Raw genomic sequence first — 19,007 nt, 5'->3', positions numbered from 1 at the left:
GTGAACCAATTCGATGTGACAATGCGGAGCGGAGGGTTAACAATGAAACTCGAAGGTGCCACAAATTTACAGGTACAATCTGTAATTATAAGAATTCTGCAAACCATTATCATTCCTTCCTTTACCAGTAGGATGTTGATGTATGGCAATAGTATGAAGCAAATTCCCACCAGTTCTCTGATAACCTATCGTGGAAAGCAATGCCCTCACGGTAGTGAAAGGGTTAAGTAACCACTAAAATAAGATGAGAGTTACAATAAAAAAATGGCGAAATTCAGCTCCAAGCGTTTCAAGGACACTAAGACTTTAGTTTACAGTGTACGGTGTACGAAACACCACATGATGAATGAAATTTCAGTACGTTTACTTTCACAGTCTATACGATTGCCTACATTTACATGCTACTAGACCTGAAATTCATGTGATATTTTCACAGATCATTGACTAAATCTGATGACGTTGTGATACCGATGTTGAAAGTCGTCTCGTATTACAGGAATGTGTAGCGCTTCGTTTCCAAAGCGGGTACGAAAGACCGCAGCTGCGCTCGTCTCTTTAAAATAATTTTCCAGTTGGAGGAATGAGTGGGCGTTGTATAGCGAATCCGTTCTTATGAAATTATTAGTTAAAATTTGTTATCCTCGCAGTACCAAACTTAACAAGAGGCCAATTAAATATAGTAACCGTAAATCGCCAAGGCAGCTAACCACTTCTGCTTTTGTCCCATCAACTGCAACATCGACAGTATATTTATTTGAGTTAATATTAATCTTGCAAATAAGACCAGGAAAGCTGTTTCGAAAGTCTTTGGTGTGGTAAAAAGCGCGACAGTTTTGTCCGTCAGTCGTAGGTACACCAAGTTTCGCGACAGCCGGGCGTTACGGTACGGCACACAACCCTCGTCCGCTCCATTAGGCACTGTGTGACCACGTGTTGCCAGATGCGTGAAATGTTTGCCTTGGCTTGGCCGAGGTAACAGTCGGGGTGGTTCATTCAGGTCATTCCCCGCTTGAGTTGGCATCCTGAGGAAGGTCATGTGACAGCCGCTCAACGTGCAAATTGGAAAGTCGTTATTTAATCGACGCCACCTCACTTACGTGAGAACAATTCTTCCATGAAGTGTGCCCGTCTCATCAACACTTTGCCTCCCTGCGAATTCTATCTCTTCCAATCTGGTAACCCGTAATAAAATACTTGTTGGTGTGAGTAGTTGTAGAATAGTGTATGGTGTTTCTATGTGTGTGTGTGTGTGTGTGTGTGTGTGTATGTGTGTGTGCTCCAAAGTATTTTTCTTTCAATTTCAAGGCACCCTTTGCCAAAGACTAGGTGCTAACATCAATATATTGAGCACACTTCTGGAAGCCCAACTTGAGCTATGTTGTCACTAATAAAGGCATCAAAAAACATTTATTTTTATTTCCTCTCATAAATATAACTTTTTGTTATGCTAGATAACGGCGGCAGGAAAGATATACCATACCGCTAATGTCACAGTAAATCCGCTATCAACCAAATTACAGAACGTGAAACTCTCCTTCAAGTAGACAAACAAGTCTGAATTGTTTGTGCAAAGGACAGATTGTATTATCATTGTCGTTGCGCGACAACCAATTTCACAAGCACGGCAGCATCTCCAGGAAAGGCTATTTCTCCATTTCCCCTTCCCACTTATCATCGTCCACACGCTCCTCGTCCCCGTCTTAATGCAGGGGTCACATCACATTGAACATTAACCATCGATGCTGTCAGCTCAGCCGAAGCAGCTAAGTTTATGCCTCATGTGCTAAAAAGAAAGGAGGATCTCCACCATATAAATAACTAACCGTGTAACACTCTATTGGGAATTTTCATCAATCACACAGTTCTTCATTTTCGGTTCCAAATACTGCTAGATGCGTGGGTTCATTTCTAATTTTGGTTTGTGACACTGAACAACATTGTTCTAGACATAAATTGTAAATATTTCCAAATCTCTCATACCTATGTTTTAGATGTTTCCTATATTTATCAAATCTCCTGTCTAATATTCCCATTTGAGAAGCCCATTACCATGATCCCAGCCGTCTGAGAGTTCACTGAAATAACGATCTGCTACAATTGCCCACGCTGCTAAAACCAAATAAATGTCATAATAAAGGCTGTACTAATGTCCACCCTTTCCATCAGTGGGGAGAACAATTAGTGAACCTGACTGACGCCATGTTTCTGGAAATTTTTCTTCCGTTGCTAGTTAAGTGCAGAAACTAACAGCCCCCTCGAAATCTCATCAGTTGGAAATCCATTCACCCTTTCTCAGTTCTCGCGAAACCAGCTAAGTGGAGCCATGAGTGGACCTGACATCCCTTGCTTGAATATCTTCTGTTATAAATCCATCTTCCCGCTCTCACCTTACTGGAAATATGTGAACGTAACTGCAATTTTCAGAACAGCATGTCCTGTCAACTACGGAGACGTTTCAGTTGCCTTATACGAGGGCAGTTCAATAAGTAATGCAACACATTTTTTTTCTGAAACAGGGGTTGTTTTATTCAGCATTGAAATACACCAGGTTATTCCCCAATCTTTTAGCTACACAACACTATTTTTCAACGTAATCTCCATTCAATGCTACGGCCTTACGCCACCTTGAAATGAGGGCCTGTATGCCTGCACGGTACCATTCCACTGGTCGATGTCGGAGCCAACGTCGTACTGCATCAACAACTTCTTCATCATCCGCGTAGTGCCTCCCACGGATTGCGTCCTTCATTGGGCCAAACATATGGAAATCCGACGGTGCGAGATCGGGGCTGTAGGGTGCATGAGGCAGAACAGTCCACTGAAGTTTTGTGAGCTCCTCTCGTGTGCGAAGACTTGTGTGAGGTCTTGCGTTGTCATGAAGAAGGAGAAGTTCGTTCTGATTTTTGTGCCTACGAACACGCTGAAGTCGTTTCTTCAATTTCTGAAGAGTAGCACAATACACTTCAGAGTTGATCGTTTGACCATGGGGAAGGACATCGAACAGAAGAACCCCTTCAGCGTCCCAGAAGACTGTAACCATGACTTTACCGGCTGAGGGTATGGCTTTAAACTTTTTCTTGGTAGGGGAGTGGGTGTGGCGCCACTCCATTGATTGCCGTTTTGTTTCAGGTTCGAAGTGATGAACCCATGTTTCATCGCCTGTAACAATCTTTGACAAGAAATTCTCACCCTCAGCCACATGACGAGCAAGCAATTCCGCACAGATGGTTCTCCTTTGCTCTTTATGGTGTTCGGTTAGACAACGAGGGACTCAGCGGGAAGAAACCTTTGAATATCCCAACTGGTGAACAATTGTGACAGCACTACCAACAGAGATGTCAAGTTGAGCACTGAGTTGTTTGATGGTGATCCGTCGATCATCTCGAACGAGTGTGTTCGCACGCTCCGCCATTGCAGGAGTCACAGCTGTGCACGGCCGGCCCGCACGCGGGAGATCAGACAGTCTTGCTTGACCTTGCGGCGATGATGACACACGCTTTGCCCAACGACTCACCGTGCTTTTGTCCACTGCCTGATCACCGAAGACGTTCTGCAAGCGCCTATGAATATCTGAGATGCCCTGGTTTTCCGCCAAAAGAAACTCGATCACTGCCCGTTGTTTGCAACGCACATCCGTTACAGACGCCATTTTAACAGCTCCGTACAGCGCTGCCACCTGTCGGAAGTCAATGAAACTATACGAGACGAAGCGGGAATGTTTGAAAATATTCCACAAGAAATTTCCGGTTTTTTCAACCAAAATTGGCCGAGAAAAAAAATGTGTTGCATTACTTATTGAACTGCCCTCGTAGCACTTACAACATATGTAACAAAGCTCGATGCTCCCTTGCCCCTTCTATGAGCTTCAAATCTGCCAGCAGTGGTGGGTTGGTTGATTGGCTTTGGGGAGGGGGCTAAACAGCGAGGTCATCGGTCCCATCGGATTAAGGAAGGATGCGGTAGGAAGTCGGCCATGCCCTCTCAAAGGAACCATCCCGGCATTTGCTTGAAGCGATTTAGGGAAATAACGGAAAACCTAAATCAGGATGGCCGGACGCGGATTTGACCAGTCGTCCTCCCAAATGCGCCACCTCGCTCGGTACCAGCAGTGGGGAACTACCATATCCACGGAAACAGATAACCAAAACTTATAAAAGGAAGTTTTGCACACGACATTAAACAAAGGAAATGTTCGTTTCGATGCTCTGTTCAAATCGTCAAGCGCTATGATCAATACAGCTCGTGCAACGATGCAGCATTAACGTATTACGAGCGCAGGAAACCCAAGCAATTGCCGTACAACCCATCCCTAGAATCTCACTTGTCATATAATACTAATGAGCTCGCAACTCTTTCCATAAATTTGAGGACGACTGCGACCACTTGATCTATTGCTTAAGTGATTGTTTCAGATGGAAGCTCCTTCGTAAAGTATAACCTAAAATTTTACTTAATGAAAGTTGATTCTCATGGGACATAAAACGCTTTTTTTTGCTTGAAATTGTTTTAACCTTTCTTTATTTTGTTCAAGTTTTCGCTTTTGATCTGACCCCAGCTTTACTGAAATGTATTGGAAGCCAGAGTCTCATCTTATTCACAGTGACGTAAGGTTCTATGTTTTGAGGGAGGCAGTTTCCATAAACTAATCCTGCAGAGCACTGCAAATCTTAATGCTGCTACGCTTTTAGAAAAGCCTTTTCTAGCAATTGACATATTTCACTCGCGAAGCGTGATAAAAATACTTCGAATATGGTAACTAATTTTTCTTAAAAGACTGTGTTTTAATTATTATTAATTAATTAAAACATTAATAGCATTTGTAATACTTGGTTTAGAGAGCATCAAGTTTCAGTTTCAAAATCCTCTGATCATCAGAGGCCACAGTAACTTTCTGTTTGACTATTTATTTTTGCGTTTCTGTAGTGATTTTTGTTTTTGTATTTTTTCAGCCCTTCCAGCTGCCTTTCATCCAGATTGGATCAATAGTACACACGATTTGCATGCGAACAGAAATGGCAGTAAGGGACTCCGAACGTCTTTTAGATGCACTGAATTATGCATCAGCCAGAACTTAACACATTCACGCTGCCGCTGAGAACTGTGTTTCTCGATGTGGGTCGGCGCGCGTATTCATGCTTCCCTGCACTGCTTTTCTTGTTTCTCGCCGTGGGGCATCGGTCATATATAAACGCCCTGGGCTGCTATTGCAATATTGACCTTTTATTCAGAAAGCGAAGCAAGTCCATTCTTAAAAAAAAAAAAATAGAAACGAAAGATCACATAAAATATGGTGAATAAACTCTTCCGCAATGGCTGTTAAACTATTTTCATTAAAAAGTCATTGCAGTTTTCGCATCATTAGAGATGCATCTTTTATCTTGACGATGAACAATGGGACTTGGCTCTAACCAATCAATTTGCTGCGCCATGACAGTTTAAAGAAACCTGTCATCTGAAGATTCATCTCCATTGATGCGAAACCGGTATGAATATTTAATAAAAGTAGTTTAACAGCCAGCGAGGAAGATTTTATTCAGATGTAGAATTTTCGCTATGGTTGCAGACCTTTAAAATAATATGTTCATATAAGATAATTTCACCCTAGATTAATCAAAAATTGGCTCTTGCCTCATTTGTGTCGAAAGCTCTCGTGTTGAAGGGGCACAAAAATTGTATTCACAGCTGCTCGTTGCGCCTGGCTTATAGGTAACACATCATACGGTATTGTATTGCAGGTAGCGTAATTGGTAGAGTCGAGCGTGAGCCACTGGCGGTACACGGGGCTCCATGGGAGGATCTGCCCTGAGCCACCGGTGAGTACCACCGGTGGGCGGTACACGTGGGCGCGAACGTATTAAAATTAAATAAAACAATTGAACCTGTAATGGAGGTCATAGTTCTGACATAGGGCTTACTTGATACCACGGGAATGACATCAGAAGCCAGCAGAATAGAAGAAACAGTTTCAGTTGCAGGTGGGCAGCTGTGGTGGAGGTCCTGGCATATGACTTGCAGACACCACGACACCTGTAGATGTACGACGTGTGGCTGTAAAATAACATGTCTATTGCTGTAAAACATTTTGTTTCAAAAACATATGTATATCGCTATTGTCAACCTCAGTATACTATCCACCATACCTACAACGATCAGTACGAATTTTCTATTGATGGCAACAGTGGTGGAAGTCTCCTATGTGAACTCCTTGATAACGCGTGCCGCATCCTTTCACTGCTTCAACGGACTGAAATCTTGTTCCTATAATGCGGTATGAATCGGTGCACTGTTTTGATGCAGAAACCCTGACTAGTTCTTCCACAATTCGGGTATTTTTTTTCTTATTTTCTCACGACTTGAGCAAGAGCATCAAAGTAGTAACGTTGATTAATAGTTTAACCTGTAGGAACCTAGTGAACATATGCAATCCCATGGATATCGACAAACACAATCATCATCTCTTTCAATCTTGATTTGCTCATTCGATCTTTCTCCGTTCTCGATGAAGTTCAGCTCTTCCAATGCACGTACTGGCGCTTAGTTTCTGAATCATAGGTTAAAACCAAGATTCATGATATGTTATCACTCTTTGCTAGAAATCAGGATCATTTTCAGTGATACTCAAAGTGGCAGTACAAACATTTTCACGTTGTTTGATAGTGAGAATTTTCGGCGCTACTGGCGTGAGCCATCTTCAACGTCTTCTCGGCCATCACGGAAACGCCTGTACCACTCAAAAAGTCGCGGATGTGATACAGTCCTCGCCATACTCTTATTTAGTAAAATATAGGTTTCAGTAGCAGTTTTACCAAGTTTAATGCCAAACTTCACGACTAGACTAGAAATCTACTCTGTAGGAATCAGCATGGGTTTCGAAAAAGACGGTCGTGTGAAACCCAGCTCGCGCTATTCGTCCACGAGACTCAGAGGGCCATAGACACGGGTTCACAGGTAGATGCCGTGTTTCTTGACTTCCGCAATGCGTTCGATACAGTTCCCCACAGTCGTTTAATGAACAAAGTAAGAGCATATGGACTATCAGACCAATTGTGTGATCCTAGATAACAGAACGCAGCATGTCATTCTCAATGGAGAGAAGTCTTCCGAAGTAAGAGTGATTTCAGGTGTGCCACAGGGGAGTGTCATGGGACCGTTGCTGTTCACAATATACATAAATGACCTGGTGGATGACATCGGAAGTTCACTAAGGCTTTTTGCAGATGATGCTGTGGTGTATCGAGAGGTTTAACAATGGAAAATTGTACTGAAAAGCAGGAGGATCTGCAGCGAATTGACGCATGGTGCAGGGAATGGCAATTGAATCTCAATGTAGACAAGTTTAATGTGCTGCGAATACATAGAAAGATAGATCCCTTATCATTTAGCTACAAAATAGCAGGTCAGCAACTGGAAGCAGTTAATTCCATAAATTATCTGGGAGTACGCATTAGGAGTGATTTAAAATGGAATGATCATAAAAAGTTGATCGTCGGTAAAGCAGATGCCAGACTGGGATTCATTGGAAGAATCCTAAGGAAATGCAATCCGAAAACAAAGGAAGTAGGTTACAGTACGCTTGTTTACCCACTGCTTGAATACTGCTCAGCGGTGTGGGATCCGTACCAGATAGGGTTGATAGAAGAGATAGAGAAGATCCAACGGAGAGCAGCGCGCTTCGTTACAGGATCATTTAGTAATCGCGAAAGCGTTACGGAGATGATAGATAAACTCCTTGTGGAAGACTCTGCAGGAGAGACGCTCAGTAGCTCGGTACGGGCTTTTGTTAAAGTTTCGAGAACATACCTTCACCGAAGAGTCCAGCAGTATATTGGTACCTCCTACGTATATATCGCGAAGAGACCATGATGATAAAATCAGAGAGATTAGAGCACACACAGAAGCATACAGACAATCCTTCTTTCCACGAACAATACGAGACTGGAATAGAAGGGAGAACCGATAGAGGTACTCAGGGTACCCTCCGCCACACACCGTCAGGTGGCTTGCGGAGTATGGATGCAGATGTAGATTCGCTGTTGTTATCATTTTCGGCGCTACTAGCGTGAGCCATCTTCAACATCTTCTCGGCCATCACGGAAACGCCTGTACCACTCAAAAAGTAGCAGATGTGATTCAGTCCTCGCCATACACTTATTTAGTAAAATATAGGTTTCAGTAGCAGTTCTGCCAAGTTTAATGCGAAACTTCACGACTATTCGCTGTTCTTATCATTTTTTCCGACAAAACAAACTAATAGCACTTACACAAACGAAGACCACGGCCACATTGATTTTCCCACGTCTGAGAAGGCTTCAAGCTTCACAGCTATTGGTCGTTTATCTTTCGCGCATGCGTGCTTACTCTTTGACATCATGAGCCCTGTTATTTTAAAGCCCCGCCTCGTACACAGTTTCAAGATGGCGCTACATTGTTTTCGCAGAGTGTGAAGATGGCAACATTGGTATCTCTTGATACAATAATTTACCAACAGCCGTGTCTATTGTAGACATTTATTTATAAACTTCTTATATGCAACTAGTTTCGGCAATACACGGATGCCATCTTCAGGCCCCACACGTCGTAGTCGTGAAATCGCTATACACGGAAGGGTGTGGGGCCTGAAGATGGCATCAGTGTAATGCTGAAACTGGTTGCATATAAGAAGTTCATAAAATAAATGTCTACAATACATACGGCTGTTGGTAAATTATTGTATCAAGAAATACATATCAGCCGTTGTCCCACAGTCCATAATGGATCAGCAAAGGCAACATTGGTAGTTCAGTGCATCTTACTTGTTATGTCGCTTTAGCGATGTAGGCCAAATAAAAACACATTCCCCAAAGCGACTGTAAACCCTGGACAACCAACGACCACCAGATAAGTGTATCTACAAAAAATTTGGCTTTGAGGCTCTATATTATTTGTGGGAGCTCATATTAATGCAATTCCAAATACATCCTGATAAGCCAAAACATAATGATCACAGCCCATCGCGAGGTTGGAGGCCGCCTGGTGACGCTGGGAGCACGTGACGCGCAATGAGAAGTATGTTAAGGCAGCAGAGACGGATGGGCATCAGCCTAGCAAATATATGGGCTGTAGATGGGGACATCCCTTGAGATAAGCGACTTAGTCAAAGGGCAGATTGTTATTACGCAAAGCCTGTGAACGAGTATCTCTAAAACGGCGGAGCTTGTGAAATATTCACGTGCTACTGTTGTGAACATGTACAGAAAGAGGTAACAGCACAATGAAACTACCACTAGACGCTAAATGGTTGGACGTCCACGGGTCTCCACAGAACATGGTGTTCGGAAGCTTGTCTGCTATGAAAAGTGATAAATTGTGATCCGTGGCATCTCTGCCAAAATAGCACCATGCTGGTGGACGAACAAGTATTTTGGAGCACACCGTTCATCATATGTTGTTGAACATCGAGCTCGTCAGCAGACGACCCCTATATGTTCACATGTTGACCCAACGACATCGTCAATTACGATTGCAGTGGGCACAGAGTCGACGAGATTCGACCGTCAATCAATGGAAATGTTTGTACTCTTCGGGTGAATCACAGTTTTGCTACACTAGGTCGATAGTCGTCTCCGCAAACGACGTCATCGATGTGAAATGCTGCTTGAAACGTGCAAGCTGGTGGGAGCAGTACTATGCTATTAGAGACATTCTGCTGCGCTTGAATGGGACCTGTGGTAGTAATTGAAGGCACACTGACAGCTGCGAACCACCTGTATCCCTTCATGCTTGGTGTCTTCCGTGACGACGATGCTAGCTTTGAGAAATGTAATTGTCCGTGCTACAGTGTTTTGAGGAGCATTATAGTACACTCATGTTGATGTCTCGGAGAGAAGTTCCTTCTGATGTAAATTCAATGGGGCCCACCTGGGTGGCTAACAGGTGCCATCACCGCGTACGCAAATCAACGGCCCGTTATTTACGCGAATTGCATGACCTGCGCGTGGACATCTTACGCCACATAAAGCACTCCGTCTTCAGGCCACGAGTGGCCTACCGGAACCATCCGACCGCCGTGTCATGCTCACATGAGGATACAGGTAGGAGGGGCGTGGGGTCAGCACTCAACTCTCCCGGTCGTTTGATGGTATTTGTGACCGAAGCCGCTCCTATTCGGTCGAGTAGCTCCTCAATTGGCATCACGAGGCTGAGTGTAACCCGAAAAATGGCAACAGCACATGGCGGCCTGGATGGTCACCCATCCAAGTGCCGATCACGCCCGACAGTGCTTAACTTCGGTGTTCTCACGGGAACCGGTGTATCCACTGCGGCAATGCCGTTGCCCATCTTACGCCACATACGTCCACAAACCTACCAACAAACCGTCGGATCCGTGATACTCGGAATCAGTGACGTATTTCGTTCCAAAGACTGACAAACAAACTATCAAGCAGATGGTCATGTTATTTTGGCTCATCAGTGTACGTAGGTAGATCTCACACAGGTTGCGTAGAACTGACATCAACGGAAACAAAATACGAAGCAAACCGAGCGCTGCGCAATTAATGCGTGCGGGCGAAGAGAGAAAGAGCAGCGAGAAAATGGAAATCACCAGTGATCTTTTATGGAAGTTTATCGACAGGTTTTGGACTCGTTCCGTTTACGTGAGTCTTAGACGTAAGCGCTTCAGCAAGCTGTCGGTGAGAGTGGATGTGATGCCAGCTGCGGCGACAGCAGCAGCTGGGACCGTGCGACTGCACAGTGGGCGACCGCGCTCGTTGTCGGGCAGGTCACGCCGCGACCCACGCCCGGCCGCTTGGGAGGACAGCGGGCGATTGTTCACGGGGGCGTTTGCTAATAGGGGACGCCGCCGGGCGGGCGACGAATGCAGGATGTGCCGGCGGCACCGTGTTTGGGGCAAGCAGCGAGCGGCAACACGGCCACGCCGCCTGCACTACGAACCGTGCATCTCGAACCAGCCTCGTTATGACAATCTGTTCACGAGAGCAAACGGCTCCAGAAACCGCACTGACTATGTTCTTGATATGCGTCTTCATATCACCATGGTAAATACTTCGTCATCCTCGGGGTCAAATTCCCTATGGAGGACTTGGAATAAAATATTCTGGAATCTGTCTGTTAGGAACCACACAATATTTTGGAGCTAAGTTGACGAAGTATTTGTAACGTGGCTCCGTGTTGAGGAAAAATTACAAGAATTTTTTGAACCCGCTCAATTCCACCCACGAAAAAGGTTCAGATCATAACGGAAACAGAAAAAGAGTGATGCCTTTCATGTTTTGGATCGTCGCAGAGATAACAGGACCTACGTACGCGTAGTTTATCGGAAGCCGATTCGTACAGACTTCGATTTACACGGAAATAGCTGCTGTCTCATCCACCCGGATATCAGTGCTTTTAAAGCGTCGCTTCTGGGGTGCGGAGCTGCGCCGGCCGCGGATCGAATCAATTAAAGGAGAGGATCGGTGTGCCAGCCAACATCCGACTAGGGGAATAGCGGGCTGGTACACTAGTTCCACCTCAGTTACTTGACTCACAACCATATCGAAGCCTTTGCACACTTTCATATAAATCACACTACGCCCAGGAACACTACACAAATTTCGTCCCAAAGGTGACACTGTAGCAACGGGAAGGCTATCCAGCCACCCGTTGTTGATAACGTTGCTGACCCAGCACGGATGCGGGACAGAAGTACAACAAGAAGAAGTAGAATAAATAGAAGGAGAATAAATAGCCGCTATCACCCTTCGACCATGAGTGCCGTCAGTACTTCGGTTCACACATAGGCACAGTTGATGTGGACTAGAGGATGGGCTTCTACACTTAGAAATACACGAAGAAACAGTCTACATCGCGATGGTTATTTTATTAAAATGACAGGTTTTGGCCTAGCCTTAGGCCATCCTCTGCACCATCAGCTGAAATTGACGATGCGTAGAACAGTCAGTTGATCTCAGTCGCTGAAACTGCTCAGCGACTGAGATCAACTGACTGACTGTTCTACGCATCGTCAACTTCAGACGATGGTGCTGTACGTAGATGGTCTAAGACTAGGCAGAAAGCGGTCATTTTAGTAAAATTACCATCGCGGTCTAGACTGTTTATTCTCTGATTTTATGAAGCTTACAAGATCGCTGTTTCCCAAAAACGTTACGAAAAATTTTCTACACTTGAACTTTGAGCATAAAATGGATATCATCTACAACTGATGCGTATGGTGCTACAAATATAACCTAAGGTACAAAATTGGCCTTCAAAGGCGTTTCTGGTGAATGACCCGAAAACTGTGGCCTCCACCGAAACGTACCACAGTACAAAATTTAACAATGTTAAATTTCCTACAAAATGATCCCACTCATCTTTTCTGCGGGTGTAATAGTTCGCACATTGAAAGAAAGAGAATAATAAAATCTCTCATGTCAAGGCGTTGCAGGCTGCATAAAACCCATCGGTAGGGGCAGCCGAATCATCTGAATTTATTACAACAATTTAACGGGAGTTGGAACGCCCTATCCCGACAATGTTAAATTTAGTGATATGGCTTCCCTGCATATCAGGAAACACAGTAGCCATTGACATGAAACTTTACAGGATTTTAAACTGTATGTTTGAGTCTACTGAACTACAATAATTGCATTTCAGTCACTGCTTTCGGAAATACAACTTTATTAATTTCACGGTTAAAGTTTTGTGTACTTTTTTCACGATATTCTAAATAATTTAAATTACTACATAACATTATTTTCTTCTATTAGTTCAGGAGAGTCACGATATGTATGTTATTACTCTCTGAAAGTTTGAATTACTCGACGTGCTTTCTGAGATTTGGGAAAAAATGCAACAGAAAATGTAAATTTTCAGGAACGGCCTCCAAAGTTTCAAAAGACTGTAACTCAATATATGCTTAATTTCTTTTTTTTTATTTTTAGTCCCTCAGAAGCACCCTGAACATTACTGTGTATCATCCTCTTAATCTTTTTCCAAATTTTTTCTTCTTTTCTTCTTTCTGGTCTTCTTAGTGGCCAACTGTGCTGCATACTCTGCTTTATCAATGCGAACCTTGTCCATCCGTTCAAGTTCTCTGATTCAGTTTTTCCAGGACTAATTCGCATATGCTGTAGCCCTACCAATGTTGCCATCGTTTAAGGCATTAACAGCATCACTGATCCCCCACTTCAGTGTCTTCATTTTAACAAAAACATTTTTTGGTAAGCTAGTCCAAATAAGGTTATTGAACGACTCATTAGGATCTTGAGTCTGTCCATGCAGACACTTCTTGAGTAATTCAGGATATACCTGGTCTCTGTAAATAGTTTTTATGATATCCATGACTGTTGCTGGGATGGAATGTTTATGGCTGTATGAACTGTTTGAGTACTAGGCATTGCGGTAATTGTACCATGAATCAGGTCCAGGAGAGCAAAGGTGCTGTACTGGTTTTTCATCAGTTGACTGTGTAAGAAAGTAGCCGACACCGCCTGCTTCAGTTTCAACAAATCCTCAGTATTATTTCTAATGGCCATTGCATAATACCGCTGTAGTTCATCAATCATTTTCTCTGTCAGCCTGCCTCTTATGGTATTGCCATCAGAAAGTTTCTTGTCTCCCAAACTTTGTTTCAACTTCCTCAACCTGGTGCCCATCCTCTTCTGGACATGATCAACACATTCCAGTTTTGTGACAATCTTCTCACCATAAGGCAGAGCGGCTACTACACTGTTATATGGTTTTGAGTCTCCATCACCTAAGAACTTAGTGTAACACACTTCCCTTTCATTCACAGATGACTAAAAATTTCAGTAGCGGCAGAGGCCTCCATACCACCACTTGTTCCTTCATAATTTCTATCACAGATATGCCCTTCTTCATTACCTGATTTACACTTATGTTTGGTTAAAATCTGGAAATCTGTTACTTCTCCAGTATCCACACTGGTCACGTAGCAACATAATTCTTAGAACTGTAGCCGCGCTTCTGCCAAGTGCCATCAAAAGCTACTGGTATGTCAGTCATACCATCATTTATTTCAACAGCTTCGTTTGCGGCACCCTTCATTGACTCACATGCAACAGATTACTCAGCAGCTCCAATAACTCCTGCATACTTGTAGATTTTACAAGGTGGGATTTGCATATTCATCACGGCACATCACATATTGTTTCTGATGCAGTGTGTCCTTTGCGAATAGCTCTCAATCCATAAAACCACCTAACATTTACTTCAAAATAATTATCTTGACACTTATAAGAAATCCAAAATCAATGAGTGTATTTACAAATGGCACAATTAATGATAAGTTTCCTGGCTAGTCCATTTGATACCTGATTGTCTTCATGTAAACTAACTGGTCCTCCAAATATTTTACAACACACACATTTACCTAACACCCTTGTTAGGATGTGTAAATCTATCAGAATATAATCTAGCCTAACATTTACATCACTTTCGTTGTGAGAAAACTGTGTATCACAACGTTTTATTTTAATCTCTGAAGCACTAATGGGTGTTCCTCTAGATACGGACGAGTTTGCCTGTATTTCACTGCCTGTAACTTCATATGCCACATGTTGAACACAGTGTTTCACTTTATTCGAAATTCTATTATCACGAAACTAGCGTTTCTTAAAAACACTTCGTTTTAGCGTCTTACTTCACATTTTGAGAAATTTACCAATCTGTTCGTCACTTTTCCTCGGAAAAACGTTATCACTTTGACATACAACGCGTGTTTACACTATGAAACGATAAGATACTGTTTTTGACAGTGCTACCAATACGAACATGTAATTTAACCTTTATAACACAGCAATCCATAGCCTTCTATATAAAAAATTACCGATTTTATTAGATATTGAAAAAAGTTTTAACATTTTCAACCGGTGTGGACTATATTTAAAAAAATAAAATAAAGTATTTCCCATGTGAGTTTATAAGTGTTATATACATCATTTTATTCTGAAAATGGCAAATTTTACAATGAGATAAAAATCCGAAAATATTATTAAAAAATTCCGTTCTAACTCCCCTTACTCAGCAGAATTCACTAGTGTAAAAAAAGTACCTCGAACGAAGAAACTATGATAAAATAGAAACAAAATATGCTTAAAGGCTTACACCATAAATATTCCTGGTGTTAAGGAGAACAATAATGAACACCAATCTTTAAAAAATGCTCAAAAGCAAAAAAATTCTGACAGTAAGATACTCTTTAAAATAAACAAAAGGAAGGAGAACTACGCTATAAATGCACTACAATCTGTATTACTAAGCGACTGTCCTGGAACTCAGACCCCTGTGCCAATTGCCTATCTACATTTTATTTTCAGTGTATGGTGTAATTATGGACTGAATTTAAAAATTTTAGATGCTGTCATAATCTATTCACTAGAAGGTACAATCTTATGTTAAAAGTTTAACACCTAAGACGAGTACCCACATCAAAAAAGGTTTTGGATCACCCCGGTTTCCAGAACTCCTGAAGATAGACGTTGACTGTGGATACTGTATCACAGACACAGTCCCTTTGACTGTTCAGAGATGTCACTAAACCCGCCCAAAGATGTGAAGAACCATCCATGAGCAGCGCCTATTAGACGGAAGGGGTCCGACAACCGATCAGTTCCAAGTATTCCACCAGGAAGGAGGTACACGACTCATGTTGTCTGCAGTTCAGCCATGCCTAAACGGTCAATACCGCGGTTCGATCGCGTCCGCATTGTTACTTTGTGCCAGGAAGGGCTCTCAACAAGGGAAATGTCCAGGCGTCTCGGAGTCAACCAAAGCGATATTAACTTCTTATACCTGGGATTCACAGTCATGTAGAACTTTATAAAAGACATCATATTTAAGCCAGTGACTATAGCACTTTCTTTATTTCACGACTGAAATTTCGGCCTTTGGCCATTATCAAGTGCAACTGAAAAATACAGACTGTTTATATATTATTTAACAAAATCTTTGTGTATATTGATTACACAGAATGAAAAATGCATTTGCGTAAGATTGTTACTTACATTTTCGTGGCTTTAAGCCGTGTCAAAATAAGCTGACATTTATATGTGGCAGTCCACACAGAGAAAAACAATATCTATAATCCGTTTAAGCGCCAAAACGGCTACCAGTACCATGTAAACAGTAATCTGCCGCTGCAGTGTAGTGCATAAGTGACTAGTGAGGGGCTAACGAACGTGAGTGTCTACAGACTATGTTGTTCTATGACATATGGATATGTGTGCTCGCAATATATAACAGCGTCACGAATGTATTTAATTGTAATGACTACGACATATAAATGTGTCAAAAAATGATTCAAATGGCTCTGAGCACTATGGGACTTAACGTCTGAGGTCATCAGTCTCCTAGAACTTAGAACTACTTAAACCTAACTAACCTAAGGACATCACACACATCCATGCCCAAGGCAGGATTCGAACCTGCGACCGTAGCGGTCGCGCGGTTCCAGAGTGTAGCGACTAGAACCGCTCGGCCACTCCGGCCGGCTATAAATGTGCCAGCTCGTTTTAAGTTGACATGGCTTAAAGCCACAAAAATGTAAGTAACATGCCTACGCTTGCATTTTTCATTCTGTATAATCGGCTGAATATCAAGATACACAACGATTTTGTTAAATAATTTATAAACATTCTGTAATTTTCAGCTGCACTTGATAGTGGCCTAAGGACCGAATTGCAACCGTGAAATAAAGTAACTGTTACAGTCACTGGCGTAAATATGATGTCTTTTACAAAACGATGTTGTTCGGACATGGAGGAGATATAGAAAGGAACTGTCCATGACACGCCTCGCTCAGGCCGCTCAAGGGCTACTACTGCAGTGGATGACCGCTACCTACGGATTATGGCTCTGAGGAACCCTGACAGCAACGCCACCATGTAGAATAATGCTTTTGGTGCAGCTACAGGACGTCGTTTACGACTATAACTGTGCGCAGTAGGCTGCATGATGCGCAACTTCACCCCCGACGTCCATGGCGAGGTCCATCTTTGCAATCACGACGCCATGCTGCATGGTACAGATGGGCCCAACAACATGCCGAATGGACCGCTCAGGATTGGCATTTCGTTCTCTTCACCGATGAGTGTCGCATATGCCTTCAACCAGACAATCGTCGGAGACATGTTTGGAGGCCACCCGGTCAGGCTGAACGCCTTAGACATATTTTCCAGCGAGTGCAGCAACGTGGAGGGTCCCTGATGTTTTGGGGTGGCATTATGTGGGGCCGACGTTCGCCGCTGGTAGTCATGGAAGGCGCCGTAACGGCTGTACGATGCGTGAATGCCATCCTCCGACCGATAGTGCAACAATATCGGCAGCACACTGGCGCGGCATTCAACTTCATGGACGACAGTTCGTCCCTTCGTCCCCCATCGTCACTTCTTGTGAATGACGTCCTTCAGGATAACGACATCGCTCAACTAGAGTGGCCAGCATGTTCTCCATGCATGAACCATATCGAAAATGCCTGGGATGGATTGAAAAGGGCTGTTTATGGACGACGTGACCCACCAACCACTCTGAGGGATCTACGCCGAATCGCCGTTGAGGAGTAGGACAATTTGGACCAACAGTTCCTTTAACTTGTGGATAGTATGCCATGCCGGCCGCGGTGGTCTAGCGGTTCTAGGCGCTCAGTCCGGAACCGCGCGACTGCTACGGTCGCAGGTTCGAATCCTGCCTCGGGCATGGATGTGTGTGATGTCCTTAGGTTAGTTAGGTTTAAGTAGTTCTAAGTTCTAGGGGACTGATGACCACAGATGTTGAGTCCCATAGTGCTCAGAGCCATTTGAACCATTTGATAGTATGCCATGATGAACACAGGCATGCATCAACGCAATAGGACGTGCTACTGGTTATTAGAGGTACCGGTGTGTACAGCAGTCTGGACCACCACCTCTGAAGGTCTCACTGTATTGTGGTACAACAAGCAATGTGTGGTTTTCATGACCAATAAAAAGGGCGGAAGTGATGTTTATGTTGATCTATATTCCAATTTGATGTACAGGTTCCGGAACTCTTGGATCCGGGGTGACGCAAAACTTTTTTTGATGTGGGTTGAAACTGTCTTTTGTATGACTGGTAGCGCGCATATACTCGATCTTTATTCATCCAGTATTTGTGAATGAGAGCGACTTCCAACAAACTTGGCACGTAATTTCAAAGCTTCTGACACTCCTGCCCCCCCCCCCCCTCAAAGTAATGATGAAAGGAAAAAATTTAATCAATTAGATTTTCAGCATCCGTGGAGTAAAACTTCAGCATCAGATATAACGTTTTAATTTATCGCTTCTATACTATTAAATCTATTTGCAACACTGTTTGCAGACATTATGCACATAAGCCACTGAGCTTACGTGTAAGATTATGCCATTTTACGACACATAGTTTAGGCGATGTGACGTCAGAAAATTTAGATGCTTGATAAATTTGCTTTTCTTAAAATGGAGCGCAAACTACGCAGAGTATGTTCATGCAGCGTTTCATAATGAGAGCAATTAGCGGCTTCAAGCATAATTTCAAACCTCTTCTAAACTTTTTATCGTTTACATGCTTAAGGTCAAATATTTAACATATTAACTCGTTTTAAAAGTTGTCAGACGTTTGAAGCTGTTTGAGATCAATTGTGTAACGAATCGGGGATATAGTGGTCAGTGAATTAAGGTACATAAACATTCCGCCTTAAGCACCGACGGATGGCACTGTCGGTCAATTATATGTAACATCAATAAAACAATGGATTATTTAACTTCGTGGCTGAAGTACAGGGCACACACAGCACAACGCAAAGGCAATGCCTGTGCACTGCAACAAAACGCTGTGCAGGCACCAGGAACCAAATCGACTGGCACGGTTCCGACGGCACTGCTCCTAAGCCACCAGCAGCGAAGAGTCTTCCTGTTGCTGCTTCCCAGCCCAGCCGCTCGTTTTGCTGTTTCCGGCAGGACGACAGGGCCGCTACCTCGTCGACACGGGAGGCGCTAGCTGCGGCTGCCTTT

At 43.3% G+C, this 19,007-nt stretch overlaps 1 protein-coding gene and 1 pseudogene across 1 annotated transcript in view; one reads left to right on the top strand and one right to left on the bottom strand.

Annotated features, from left to right (window-relative positions):
• LOC126262536 (high affinity cAMP-specific and IBMX-insensitive 3',5'-cyclic phosphodiesterase 8) overlaps positions 1 to 19,007 on the top strand; it is a 1,685,047-nt gene that overhangs the window by 510,423 nt on the left and 1,155,617 nt on the right. The window lies entirely within an intron of this gene.
• Positions 10,197 to 10,314, bottom strand: LOC126263800 (5S ribosomal RNA; annotated as a pseudogene).

The sequence above is a fragment of the Schistocerca nitens genome, chromosome 6, assembly GCF_023898315.1.
Source record: "Schistocerca nitens isolate TAMUIC-IGC-003100 chromosome 6, iqSchNite1.1, whole genome shotgun sequence".
NCBI classification, from domain to species: Eukaryota; Metazoa; Arthropoda; class Insecta; order Orthoptera; family Acrididae; genus Schistocerca; species Schistocerca nitens.
Note: the sequence above shows the minus strand (reverse complement) of the source record. Positions and strands in the feature narration are given on the sequence as shown.